Below are 12,916 nucleotides of genomic sequence, written 5' to 3'. Positions count from 1 at the left end.
AAATGTCTACCTGCAGTATATACTGTGTATATTTTACTGGGCTGCTTTCAAATGTTTGTGCCTTTCCTTGAGTGTCCACGTGTTTTCCATCCCATGTGTATTTCAGGCTCAGGCTGCATATTGAGGAGTATCCATAGTCCTTTTAGCGGAGTAAAGCGCATTGGCTCTCCATGAGTGAGAGCGAAGAGCCATCCAATTTATCTCTCAGTGCAGACATGGGCTTTTTGCCTTATAATTGCAGGTTCATTCATACAGTCACACAATAAAGAGCATTTCTCTGGGAAGCTGAAGAATACCATTAATTTCCAACTAGCTTTTTTCCATTTCTGAGTCCAGATAAAATGAAAGGAAACACATGTGGAAACTGGACTTTGGCCCCATTTTGCTGCGACGACCAGACAATATCTGCTTTGCCATTTGAGTCTCTAATAGAACCCATGTTTGAAACAGCAGGAGCCACGTCCTGTGATCATCCATGTAAATTTCAAGTCTGAAATATTTGCATCCTCAGCAAGGCAAAATCCAAAGTTTCCTATGGATGTGAACCAAATATAGCATAGGAAAGTTCATGCTGGCCTGCATTTGACTCCTGGATCTCCAGCTCCACCCCACTTTCACTGCCCACACCTCCTTGCCTGTGATGAAATATACTCCTCGTGGTCATGAAGCCCCTCCTCCACTCCCTTACCACCCACCACCACCAAAAACTAAGCAATCTTTGAAGCAAGCTGCATTACTGCTGGCCCTGTCGAACAATGAGATGCTCTCATGCCAGGCCTCTCAATGAAAACAGAGCTGTGAGAACTGCTTTTTCATTGTCTAATCCTCAAGAGGTAATAAATAAGAACCCGGACAGCTAGACAAGCTGCTACAAGGCGAGAATAAGAATACCGCTGTTAAAAAGACGGGCTTTCAATCAATGTAGATTCAAAGAATAGATGGGGCTTTGTATGGACTCATGTTGTGCCTATTAATGAACATACAAAAGGGGTCGTTTAGGTGATCTATTGGTGGCTACTATGGAGAATACATTCTGACCACAAGCAGAGAAGGTCATACATTAAGATGCGTTTGGATTTGTACCCCGGACAAAACACCATCATCCAATGTGCCATTTTGTTTTTATGACAAAGAAATATATATTTTTTCTAAATAGATCAAATTAAAATGAAGTTGGATTCCGTCTCAGCAACAAGCTCTTCCCCGTTATCAAGCAGAATCTCTTGGTTCAGAGACAGAGCAGAAAAGCCTTCAGTTTACCCACAGGTGCAAGGCTCAGGATTCATATCAATAAACTGCAGTAAACTCTGTAATCAACAAAGCTCTGATCACAGGTTGCTTATTGCTTTGGGGAGTAAATACTATAAGACACCTTTCCAAATTAGCGTGTTTCTCAGTTACTTTGCCATGTTTTTAAATTTTCCCTGTTCAGACTTCTCTTCCCCATGCAAAATCCACATTGCTTGATTTTGCCAGCGAAGAGATGAAGGGTTGAAGTCTTACAACAACTGCAGACTGAAGGGGGTTGACGGTTGGCTCTGAGTAAAGAATCGGGGCAGACTGAGGCTCTCATTAAACAGCTCCAGATGTGTGCCAGATGTCAGGGAGTCTCTCCAATAAAAAAAAATAAAAAATAAAAAATAAATGATAAAAAAAATGCATGGCCAATGTGATCACAGTGGGTAACCACTGCTGCCTGCAGCGGTTGGGGCACCTTTCCAAATCCCAGAAAAATTGTGTATCATGTTGTAAACACTGTTTCAGTGCAGATGGAATGTGGGGCTGCATGTATGCATAATGCATAGGATTCTCCAAGCGCTTCATGGGGAAGGTGGGGGTGGGTGGTGCAGAGACTCCTGGCAATGTGAACTATGGTTGAACCGTAGGAGGGAGTGCACTGTAAGGTTGGAAACAGTGGGGGTAAGAAAAAACCCCCAAATACCTCCCACCCCCTTTTTCAGTTGTGCAGCCCCGACAATGGTCTCATTTTCAAACATTCCTCAGTGCATTGTTGATGACCAACACAAGCCTTGTACTCATCACGTTCAGCCCTCAGTGAATGAAGTCACACCGCCTATTGTAGACAAAAGATTTTTTATTTGGTAAAGGGTTGGACCCCATGAAAATAACAATGTTGGGAAACTTATACTGTGAGATGTGCTCCTCGCTCTCCTTTTGCCTCTTTTGCGGTGAGGCTGGTGAGTTAGCGCCATTCATTTGCCAACCATGTGAGTGCACACTGATTTTCAATCCAGAGCGTTAGCACATGGTGTAATGAGAGAACTCTGCATTATTCATACTTTGCCAGGGCTAGATACCGCATGTGACCTAAATACCCAGCGATGGATTCTAAAATAACAACGGGGAAACACTGACAGACAGGCAGACAGTGACTTGAAATGAGAAAGGCAGACAAAAGAAAGAGTAGAGAAGAGAAAGATAAATGTGTATGTGTGTGTCTGTGCATTTGCCAAGTTTGACAGCAAACTGACAGCTGAGTTTCTTTTAAGATTAGGTGTACAGCACCTAAAGTTTTGCCAGTCTGTTAGCAGAATGGTACAAAGACCGCACTAAGCAATCAATCAATCAATCAATCAATAAATAAATCAATAGAAATGTAGAGAATGTATGTCCCTGCATGTTAAAAAACTTCTATAAAGCCTGACTGGATAATGTAAATGGCTTTTATTACAAGGAAATGTTGAGAAAGCTTCTGTAATTGCTTTAAAAATGGTATCAGACACCAATCCCTCAGCTCATGCATCAACCCCAAAGTGCAACTGCTGCTTCAAAGGTGTCACGCTGCATATTTCAACTTATTCTGTAAGATGTGGTGCTGGATAGAAAGGTAACCTCCAGTCAGTGACCATCTTAAGGAAAACTTCACTGGAAAAAATCTGCTTTCCCTCCAAAATGCAATAAAAGAAATTCAATTCTCTCAGCCCTAGACAGAGACAGGTAAGCTACATCTCATGGCTTCAGTTATGAAATTGTATGTATTGTATTGTATGAGTTATTGCCATCAATTTGATTCCTTCAGTGTCAGCAGACCCGAGAGGTTTTACATGGAGTTCTGCAGGGGTCTCTTCCTCCAATACTTTTTAAGCGACTCTCACTGAAGTTACAACTTTTCATTAGCATTGTTACATATGAAAGACCTGTAGCTGCCCAACAGCTGCCCTCTCTCCGACTTTTTTCTGAATCTGAATTACAATCAGAATGGACTTTATTGTTGGTACTTGTAGCACTGGAATCTCTCTGTATGGTAAGGGTTAGGGTTAGGGTTATCTCTATCAATCAAAACGATAGACATATAATTAGAAGCAGAACAACAGCAGCTGGAAGGGGAAGTGTAGTGCGATTGCAGCCTCATTGTGCATGTACTCATACACACACACCCTCACTGTACACACATACAGCATATCTACACATCAAACAAGCACACATTCACACGCTATAAAGTGCATTTATAGTCTGTTAGTTCTCGTCCTCGTTCCAACATAGTACTGGAACTGGGTGTGTGTGTGTGTAGGGGGGGTGGTATAGCTCTCTGAAGCTCTAGTAACAACACATCAGTCAGCCAATTAGAGGAGAGTATCAGCCTGTTCTCTGATTTGCTGATGATTAAATTGAGTTACTGAAAAGGGATGCAGCTGATTGGATGGGGGGGGGGGTCTAGTTTGGTGCAGCTTCAGCTTCAGTCAGCGCAGTAGCTGTGTTTTCTCTTTGACAGTATAAACGGAGCACTGTAATACAAAGGAGCTGGATGAAATTTTGAAATTTTTCTGGTGCTTACAATAAAAAACAATACAATAAAAAAATGTCATAAGAACCCTCCACCTCCATTCAACTTAAATTAATAGCGTACATCTTACTGTAAGTTTCATTAGGGTTGGCTATGCAGAAACTTAAGTTCAAAAACATGAATACTTATCCCATTCATCATGACTGACATGACATTCTGTCTGAGCCCAGTTGCTGCGATATGGATCTCGGGGAGGAGGGGGACAGAAACATTTCCTGGGCTGTGGGGCAGGAATGTTTCTGCAAGAAGCATTCACTTGTCAGATGAAGACTTTGATAATCTGTTGGGTTTGTGAACAGCTGGGACATTGACAGGTTGGAAGAACAGGTAGCCTCCCCCCTGGCCAGATGGGAAGAGAGCACGGAGAGGGGATACGACAGATGGGGAGAGGATGGAAGTATGAGAATGACAGGATCCATTAACCAGCTTGGCGTGCTGCATGTGTGATGCTTTTTTTATACTGTTTCACTGGTCTAATGCTGCGAATAATGTCTGTGTAGCTGTGCAATTTTCTTTTGATGACAAAATACTGTGTTAAAAATTAAAACTTCAAAATTCAAAATTCAACTGGTCAACCTCTGACCTCTAACCGCTGGTAAATATTTATATTCCAGCTTTTGCTGTGTAATATCAGAACACGATATCCATAATAAGATGTATTTGTGGTTTAAGAACCAAAAACCATCCCAGTGTAGTTTTGCTACTGCATGATGTGCGATCACATAGATCCATTGATGCTGATTGTTGGTTTTCAGACTCACTTTCTGAGTACAGACTGTTTCTCAGTAGACTAAGACCTTTGATACTTAATATACAACCCAAATTCCATTGTGTAAAATTTAAATAAAAACAGCATATATTGATTTGCAAATCTCGAAAACAATATTTTATTCCCAATAGAACATAAACAACAAATCAGATGTTTAAACTGAGGCATTTTATATTCATTAGCTAATTTTTCAATTTGATGGCAGCAACAAGTCTCCAAAAAATTCACCATTGTGTTGCATCCCCTCGTCTTTTAAAAACTGTTTGACAATGTCTAGAAGATGAGGAGACTGGTTTCTGGAGTTTTAGGAAAGGAATTTTTTCCCATTCTTGTCTGATGCAAAATTCTAGCTGCTCAACAGTCCTGGGCTTTTGCTTTTTCGTTTTATAATGTGCCAAATGTTTTCTACTGGTGAAAGTTCTGGACTACGTGCAGGCCAGTTCAGCACCCCTACTCTTCTCCTGTTAAGCCATGCTGTTCTGATGGCTATTGTATATGGTTGAACATTGCCTTGCTGAAATATTCAAGGCCTTCCCTGAAAGAGGCATTGTTGAGATGGGAGCATATTTTGCTTTAAAACCTTTATGTACTTTTTAGCATTGTTGGTGCCTTTCCAGATGTGTAAGCTGCCCATGCCATGGGCAATAATGCATTCTCATACCATCAGATATGCAGGCTTTTGAACTGTCAACTGATAACAAGCTGGATGGTCCCTCTCGTCTTTAGTCCTCAGGACAAGGCGTCCATGGTTTCCAAAAAGAATTAAAAATTTTGATTCACCTGGCCACAGAACAGTTTTCTACTTTGGCCCAGAGAATACAGTGTTTCTGGACTGCGATCACATACGGCTTCTTCTTTGCATGATGCAGCATTAACTTGCATTTATGAATTGCATGGCGAACTGTGTTCACAGACAGTGGTTTCTGGAAGTGTTTCTGAGCCTATGCAGTGATGTCCAGCAGAGAGTCATGCCTGTTTTAAATGCAGTGAAGTAAGATCATGAGCATCTAGTTTTGACTTTCGGCCTTGTCCCTTGTGCACAGAAATTCCTCCTGATTCTCTGAATCTTTTGATAATAGTACGCACTGTAGATGGTGGGATCTTCAATTCTTCACATTCAAAATGAGCCAATATTTTCCTTGAAATTTAAATGTCTCAGTTTCAACATCTGATATGTTGTTTATGTTCTATTGGGAAGAAAATATGGGTTTATGAGATTTGCGAATCATTGCAATCTGTTTTTATATAATATTGCATACTTTTTGCATTACTTTACTTTTGCATACCTGATTTACAATCAAAAATCATATGGAGGTATATCTTTAGACTGTATGGACTTCATACTTCAGACTTCACATCTCCAATAATAGTGAATTAAAAATGTTCAATGGAGTTTTGTATATGAGATATTGCAATTTGTGAAAAAAAATATGTATTGAACGCCGTATCAGAGTTCAAGCTGCAGGATATCATTCATTCTTGCAACATGTAAATCAATATGAGGAATCTTGCTTCAGATATTTAATCCATAAGAGTATCACACATTTGGATCAAAGTAAAACACTTGCATTGCATTATATCATCAAAATGAAATAATTGGTGACAAAGTGACATCTGGATCATAACAAGCACATTCAAAATTAAAAAAATGCATGTTAATTGAGAGTGTGTGAATTGTGTTGAGGGTTAAAATGTGATATGGTTCTTTAAATCAATATTTAAGGTGGAAAAATTTAGTCCAAAATGGGGATAGTCTTCAAACAACCATTGTTGTGATAATCACACTGTAAAGAGAAGAAACAGTTGCGGTGTGAAGTTAAAACTGAAACTATATTAATGTGTGTGCTTCATTAAAATATTTCATTTTCATCTCCCTCATACATATTGTACTTATGCTGTTTCTCTCCCACACATGCATGCACAGACATACACAAAGATGCACATGCACTTCTGTAATGATGACTCGGCCACTGCAGTTCCCAGGAGGTGTGTAATGTTTACAGTGGAGTTCAGCTCCCTTTGCAAATTCCCCAGTGGAAGCACAAGTTGGTAGGCTGGCGAACTGGGCCGCTGACCCAACAGCAGGAAATGTTTGAGCGTGTCCCAGGGGGTGCTGCGATAGCCCACATCATTTGTGTGAATACACAAACTGTACTCAGCAGCAGTGCCCCATTACCTTGGTGTTTGTTTCATCTGTCTGAACTCATCAGACAGGCTCATATTTATTCTTTTGTCCCAAATTCTACAAATAATACAGTCCCTGCTTTGGTCTATTTTGCACACCAAAGATGATCAAGGAGAAGACAGCATCTGTTCTCTTTTTACTTACTCTTTGTTTTTGTTGTTATTTTTCATATGAATGAAACTGCATATTTAATGTCTATATGTTGTCCCACCTGAATTACAGAGACCAGATCATATTATTATGCTTGCTTTGTCTTCATCTTATTTTCAACTGGAAAAATGGTGCTACAGGAGCCTATTCTTACAAAAAAACAAACAAAAACTGTTCCAACATTGTTTTATGACTGTATGTTTGCAAAGCGCTGGGATGATCTCTATCATTACCACAGAGATAAAGCACAAGGATGCACAAAATGAATAAAAGAGGTCTCTAGATGATGATTGAGGTCCCAAAAAATGTCTCAAATTCTGGTTCATTCAAAAGACTTATGTGACCTTTGAAAAAGGGTCAAAGCAACAAGCAACAGGGCAGGTAAACACTGATGATGATGATGATGATGTTCAGTGAATATTTAAATGCTAAATTCAAATTCACAAGCTAAATAGTATCTAGGCACAAAAAGGCACAAACAAATATAATACCTAAGGGCAGGGACTTTTTTGTTGTGCCATCACAAAGTAATCCAAGCCCTGATGTCAACAGTATCATCAACAATATCACACTAGTTTTAGAATGAATTCCTGCAATATGGATGTAATATTAAACAATGTAAAGTCCTGACAGCTGGTTTTAAATTTTGGTTCCTGAATTCAGGTTTTCAGCATTTCTCTGACATCTTTGATGCTTTCACTGGATTCATATAGAACATAGTTTATATATATATACAAATTCAATCAAATGTGAGAGATCATGTCACAGATATATGACATTGTAGTTAAAATTGTAAATTAATTTACTTACTATTAAACACTGAAAATTGGAACTGTAGGCTCTAATATGAGAATGTTGTGTCAGATGAATGAATGCAATAAATGATGTGCTATACATCAATATGCAGTTGGCATGTGAAATGAAGCAGAAAAATTCAAACGGCTGTTTGTTGCACCCTCATCTGCAAATATCATGACCATGGACTTGATCTTCCTAAGCAAACCACATTTCTTCTGGGATAGTTGTTCAGTTCTGGCAGCCTGGCAGCGATGCATTCATAGACCTGCCATTATGGACATTTGCTGAAGTGGCCCTTGCCCAAGATCCAAACTGTTTTCCTATCTTCTTCTCCTTTCATAGTGTTAAACCTAGCTGAAAAAGGGAACCACACAGGGCAATTGTTCCACCACATCAGATTTGAAGTAATTTTGTGAATTTTATATTGTTGAGCCAACAGCTAAGTGTCAAATTTGCTTTCACAGCAAAGCAGCATCTGAAAATAGGGAGGGGTCGAAATTTATGAAAATAGCAAAACTCCTATTTAGAATGGTTCTTTTCTCTGCTGCTGAGATAGCTACTCATTGCCATTTTATTTTATTTTACTTTATTTTTTTTATTTTTTTTATTATTTTAAAAACTTTCTGCAGTTTGTTATTCAATGTGAGACAGAAATGGAAGTTTTATGCTGTAGCTGCATTATACAAACACATTTTCATCATAAATTCAGATATGGTTACAGATTTAAAAAATCAACATTTCATGTGAGAGAGGACAATTATCAGTGGGAATAAAAACTCAGCTCATCAAAAACGACCGATATTGAAATTGCCTGAGTCTTGATGTTGTCCTAATTTACACTACAGAGTTCATGTGCACACAGAGCCCCACACCTGAGCTCCTTGGTGGGAAAAGAACTCCCCTTGGGTGATCCTGCTGGTTTTCATGTCAGAGCAGATTTTAAGATGGTGAAAGGGAGGGAGGAGAAGGGAAGGACTAAACAAATGGGGCTCAAAATGGAAAACAGCAGAGCTCAGACAACCCAGACCAAAGTGTGCCAAGTGTTGCTGCAACAGAGGAAGCCACTGGGGCCCACTTAGAGCAGGAAGTAATCCGGGAGAAATATTACTGTCTGGCAATTGTGAAAGTCTACAGGGGACTATATTAAAATTATGGCATAAACCTGAATTGGAAAATGTAATTGCACAATACAATATACATGTGTGTAATATGCCAAAATAAATAAAATGAGCAATCCAATTTGTATTTCATGTCAACCCACCGTAACGTCACCCATGGATTTGTGGACTGCCTAAACCTTGAGCTTTTAATTTATCCATCAGCCAAAAAGGAAGCTAAAAATTAAAAAAAAAAAAAAAATTGAAACCCGTGGAAACCATACTTGGAGGAGAACATTGCTTCGAATGCAGCACTGCACCTATTCTTGCTGTTTGGATTGTTAATGCACATACCCAACACTGGTAACTTTGAACTAACTAGTTAGCTCTCCCATTGGCCAGCATCAATACTCTTTCTCTCTCTCTCTTCCTCTTCCGCTCTCTGTCTAGTGACTGATAAATGGGTATTTTTGGAGTACTCCATTTATTAAAAACTACAGTCTCATAATATTATTGAATTAATGATGGCAACAAAACTGAGCAAAATCAGTGGATCAGAAATCTTATCCTCTTTATTCCACATACAAATTCTATTTACCCACAATGCAGTTCCAGCAGTGCCACTTCAGGCAGGCAATGCTGGCAAAATTAATAAGGTTCGGTATCAAATCTTATGAAATCAAACCAAATGTATTTATATAATACAGAGATACATCAAGGAACTTTCCATATAGATGGGGTCTAGATCAAACTCTTTATTGAGTTGTTAAAGAGACCCAACATATCCCTCCATGAGCAAGCTCTTGGTGACAGTGGCAAGAAAAAAACTTCCTTTAAGAGGCAGAAACCTCGGGCAGAACCAGGCTCGGGGGGGTGGCCATCTGCCTCAGTTGGTTGGGTTGGGAGAGGGACATGGAGTGAAACAGAAAGAAAGAGAGCTAGAGAGAGAGAGTGTGAAGGAGTTTGTCATATCTCGTGCCATAGCACTCATCTCAGAGTTGAGTCCATGTCTGTTGCCTTGACTTTCCTGATTTTAGTTGATACTCTGATTTTTAGTGACAAGCTTAGCCTTGTGATTTGTGTTGACACCTTGTCTAGTTTTCTCCAAGCATTGTCTTGTGCCATTTGTTTCTAATTGTGCAGTAAGCATTTGCTTGCATCTTTTGTTGCTACTTTTGCTATTCATTTAGAGTGATTTTGAGTTGAACTTCCGTCAATAAACATTTATTAATTTGTTATTTTGTCTTGCAAGTCTTGTATGTATAGGCCATAAAAATGCAAGTAAGGACAGTAGGAACTATGAGCTTTCTGAGATATGATGGAGCTTGGTCACTAAGAGCTTTATATGTTGAAAGAATGATTTTAAATTCTACGGTGGATTTTACTGGCATCCAGTCAAGAGCAGCTAACACAGGAGAGATGTGATCTCTTTTTCTAGTTCCTGCTAATATACATGCAGCAGCATTTTGAATCAACAGAAGGCTTTTCAGAGAATTGTTGGGACATGCAGATAGTAATGAATTACAGTAGTCTAGAGGTAACAAATGTACAGACTAGTTTTTCTTCATCCTCTTGAGACAGGATGTTTCAGATCTTTGGAAAATTGCATTGGTGAAAGAAGGCTGTCCGAGAGATTTGTTTTATATGAGGGACAAAGGACATGTCCTGATCAAAAATGACTCCAAGATTCCTGTCAGTGGAACTGGAGGCCAAACTAATGTCATCCAAAGTGGTTACGTGATCAGATAATGCTTCTCTGAGGTGCTGAGGGCTATGTACAATAATACAATATGTTAACTTCAGTTTTATCCCACCAACCTCCGACAGCCCAAAATGAGTAAACTTATCTTTCCTTTTGGCATTTTTGGTTTGATAATCATTGTGTTTACAATGGTATATTCTGTCCAAAGGAAATATCCATATCCTTGATTTCCAACAGTAGCCACAGTGAAATGTTCTATTTTCTGATTGTTAATGTTGTATTATAGAAAAGCACTATGAATGTCTGTATGCGTCTGTGTGTGTGTGTGTGTGTGTGTGTGTGTGTGTGTGTGTACAAATGTGGCTTACAGGGTAAAGTACTCTGACGGGTTGAAAAATCTCTTGTGCTATATACTGTAGACGCTCTCTATTTAATTTCAATGTTGCATTCTGGGAAGTGTTTTGTTTGTTTCAGTACCCAATCAGGCCCAGCCAAACACTGCTCATAAAGTTAATACTGCAGCTCAGCAACCACCTGCCTGCCACAGTTACTGCATCTTTTCAGTTACTGTATGCACTGTGCAACATAATCATGTGTAATTACAGCGGGCAGTTCTTTATGAGTTAACGGCATCTGCAAACATGGCAATTCCATGAGTCACACATGATTCAGTATTATCACATAAGTTTACTGCTTCCAAACTTCAGATTTTCTAAGACTGCGCAAATATTTGTTTGAATCCGCAGCAGCCACTTCAGTAACTCAGACTCAGGCGCATGCCGTTTGGCTGATTCATCGCAAGACTCACCAACAGGCGAAGGTGTGCTGCCACTGCTGGCCGGTTGCTGGATCTGCAGCCTTTGAGGGGATGGCAAGTGCCTTTGTGGCAGGGAGCTGATAACTGAGGGGAACAGAAAGGGGTAGAGCCCAGGTGTATAGCGCCTCATCTGGACGAGCGGAGGGCTGCTGCAGGGCTGGGTGCGGCTGGCGGTCTTCATCACAGCGATGGGCAAACGGTGCACTGAGCACTGAGCAAGCTGATGTGTGGTGAGGCTGGGAGGCCATCAGCTGACCCCCTGGGTGTAGTTAGTGAGTCTCTAGCAGGTGAGGAACCACCTCAGCAATCCAGAGATGCATGGTGGTGTAGTTTGGTGTCATCCAGAGCGTCTCAGAGGCTTCTTCTGCTAACACTGTAACATACACGCATATTAAGTTTGTTAGTGTTTGAGCTAGTTACATCTTTGACTCTATCAACAACATATATGAGACAGGAAGACATGTCTTGGCTCAGCTTCACACTTCAAACGGAAATATTCAGACCTGATTTTATTCACTCCCTTATGACACCTGTCTGTCTGGACACCTGTCCAGATGTGGTCCAAGAAGTGCTTGGTGGTTCTTACCTGTACTCAGACTGTCCACTGACTGTATCCCACAAGACAGAGAGCCAGATAATTACATAGTTAAATGTTAGCATTGGGTTTCAACTAATTGCACACTTGTTCAAACCAAGGGTCAACCTCAGGCTTTTCTGAAGGTTGCTTGGCAACGGGAGACACAAAAGTAAAAGCAGAGAACAGCTAGTGACGCAAATCGAACATTCTCAGAAAACCAAACTGTCTCCTTTCAATTCATGCTTTGTAACAGCTACGAAGGACTACATCTTCAAAGACCGTGTCCTCTGAAGGATGCAGCATCAGAATCAGGACGCAGCTAAAGTGACCTCAATCCCTAGGGCAGCAATAGTGACACGTTTTGCATTAAAGTATTGCGGACCACATTTAGTAAACTGTGGATTCAGATGGTGATCATAACCATTTGCAGTTCTAAGTACAAAGCATGTTTTGGCTATGTTCTCCATGTCTGAGAGGCTGGTAGTGCATGTGATCCCATTGAGTTTGTTTTGGTTTGAGTAGGTAGCCTTCCATCTACAGCAGACAGACAGCAATAGGGAGCTTGAATCAGTGTATGATGTGTCTCTGCTCGTACTGATCACATGATGTGAGGCACTGTGATCATCAAAGCTGTGTTTAATGTCAATACTGATGTGAAGCTGCTGACCTGCTCAGCTGTCTAGCTGTGGATGGAGGTGGAATTCAGTCCGGTGAGGGCAGAGCTAATTAGATCATGACTAGTTGCACTGAAGGTAGTTGTCAGTGCACCATTGTGGGAGGTAGGAAATGGAGGGCTTATAGGCTCTAATACAGTTAATGTCACTGAATAGTGAGAGCTTGGTATGTGCCAAAGGGCTGATATTCATTTGTGAAGAGGGTGAAAAGGAAGTGCAGAGGAAACAGCCTTTAGTGATGGTGAATGATGGCTGATGATGTTATACAGGCTGTTTTTTACAGCCTGTGGTCTGTCTCTGAGGAAGTTGCTAACCCAGTGAGTGAGGCATGGAGGGGACTTT

General features: G+C 40.3%; 1 protein-coding gene across 1 annotated transcript in view; it reads right to left on the bottom strand.

Annotated features, from left to right (window-relative positions):
* The window catches only part of LOC115050626 (retinoic acid receptor beta), a 103,845-nt gene extending 92,497 nt beyond the window's left edge, over positions 1 to 11,348 (bottom strand). Inside the window, exon 1 of the mRNA XM_029513556.1 lies at positions 11,315 to 11,348. The gene's annotated coding sequence lies outside the window, so the exon portion shown is untranslated. The remainder of the gene's footprint in view (positions 1 to 11,314) is intronic.
* Positions 11,349 to 12,916: the final 1,568 nt, after the last annotated feature.

Source organism: Echeneis naucrates, chromosome 11 (assembly GCF_900963305.1).
Source record: "Echeneis naucrates chromosome 11, fEcheNa1.1, whole genome shotgun sequence".
NCBI lineage: Eukaryota > Metazoa > Chordata > Actinopteri > Carangiformes > Echeneidae > Echeneis > Echeneis naucrates.
Note: the sequence above shows the minus strand (reverse complement) of the source record. Positions and strands in the feature narration are given on the sequence as shown.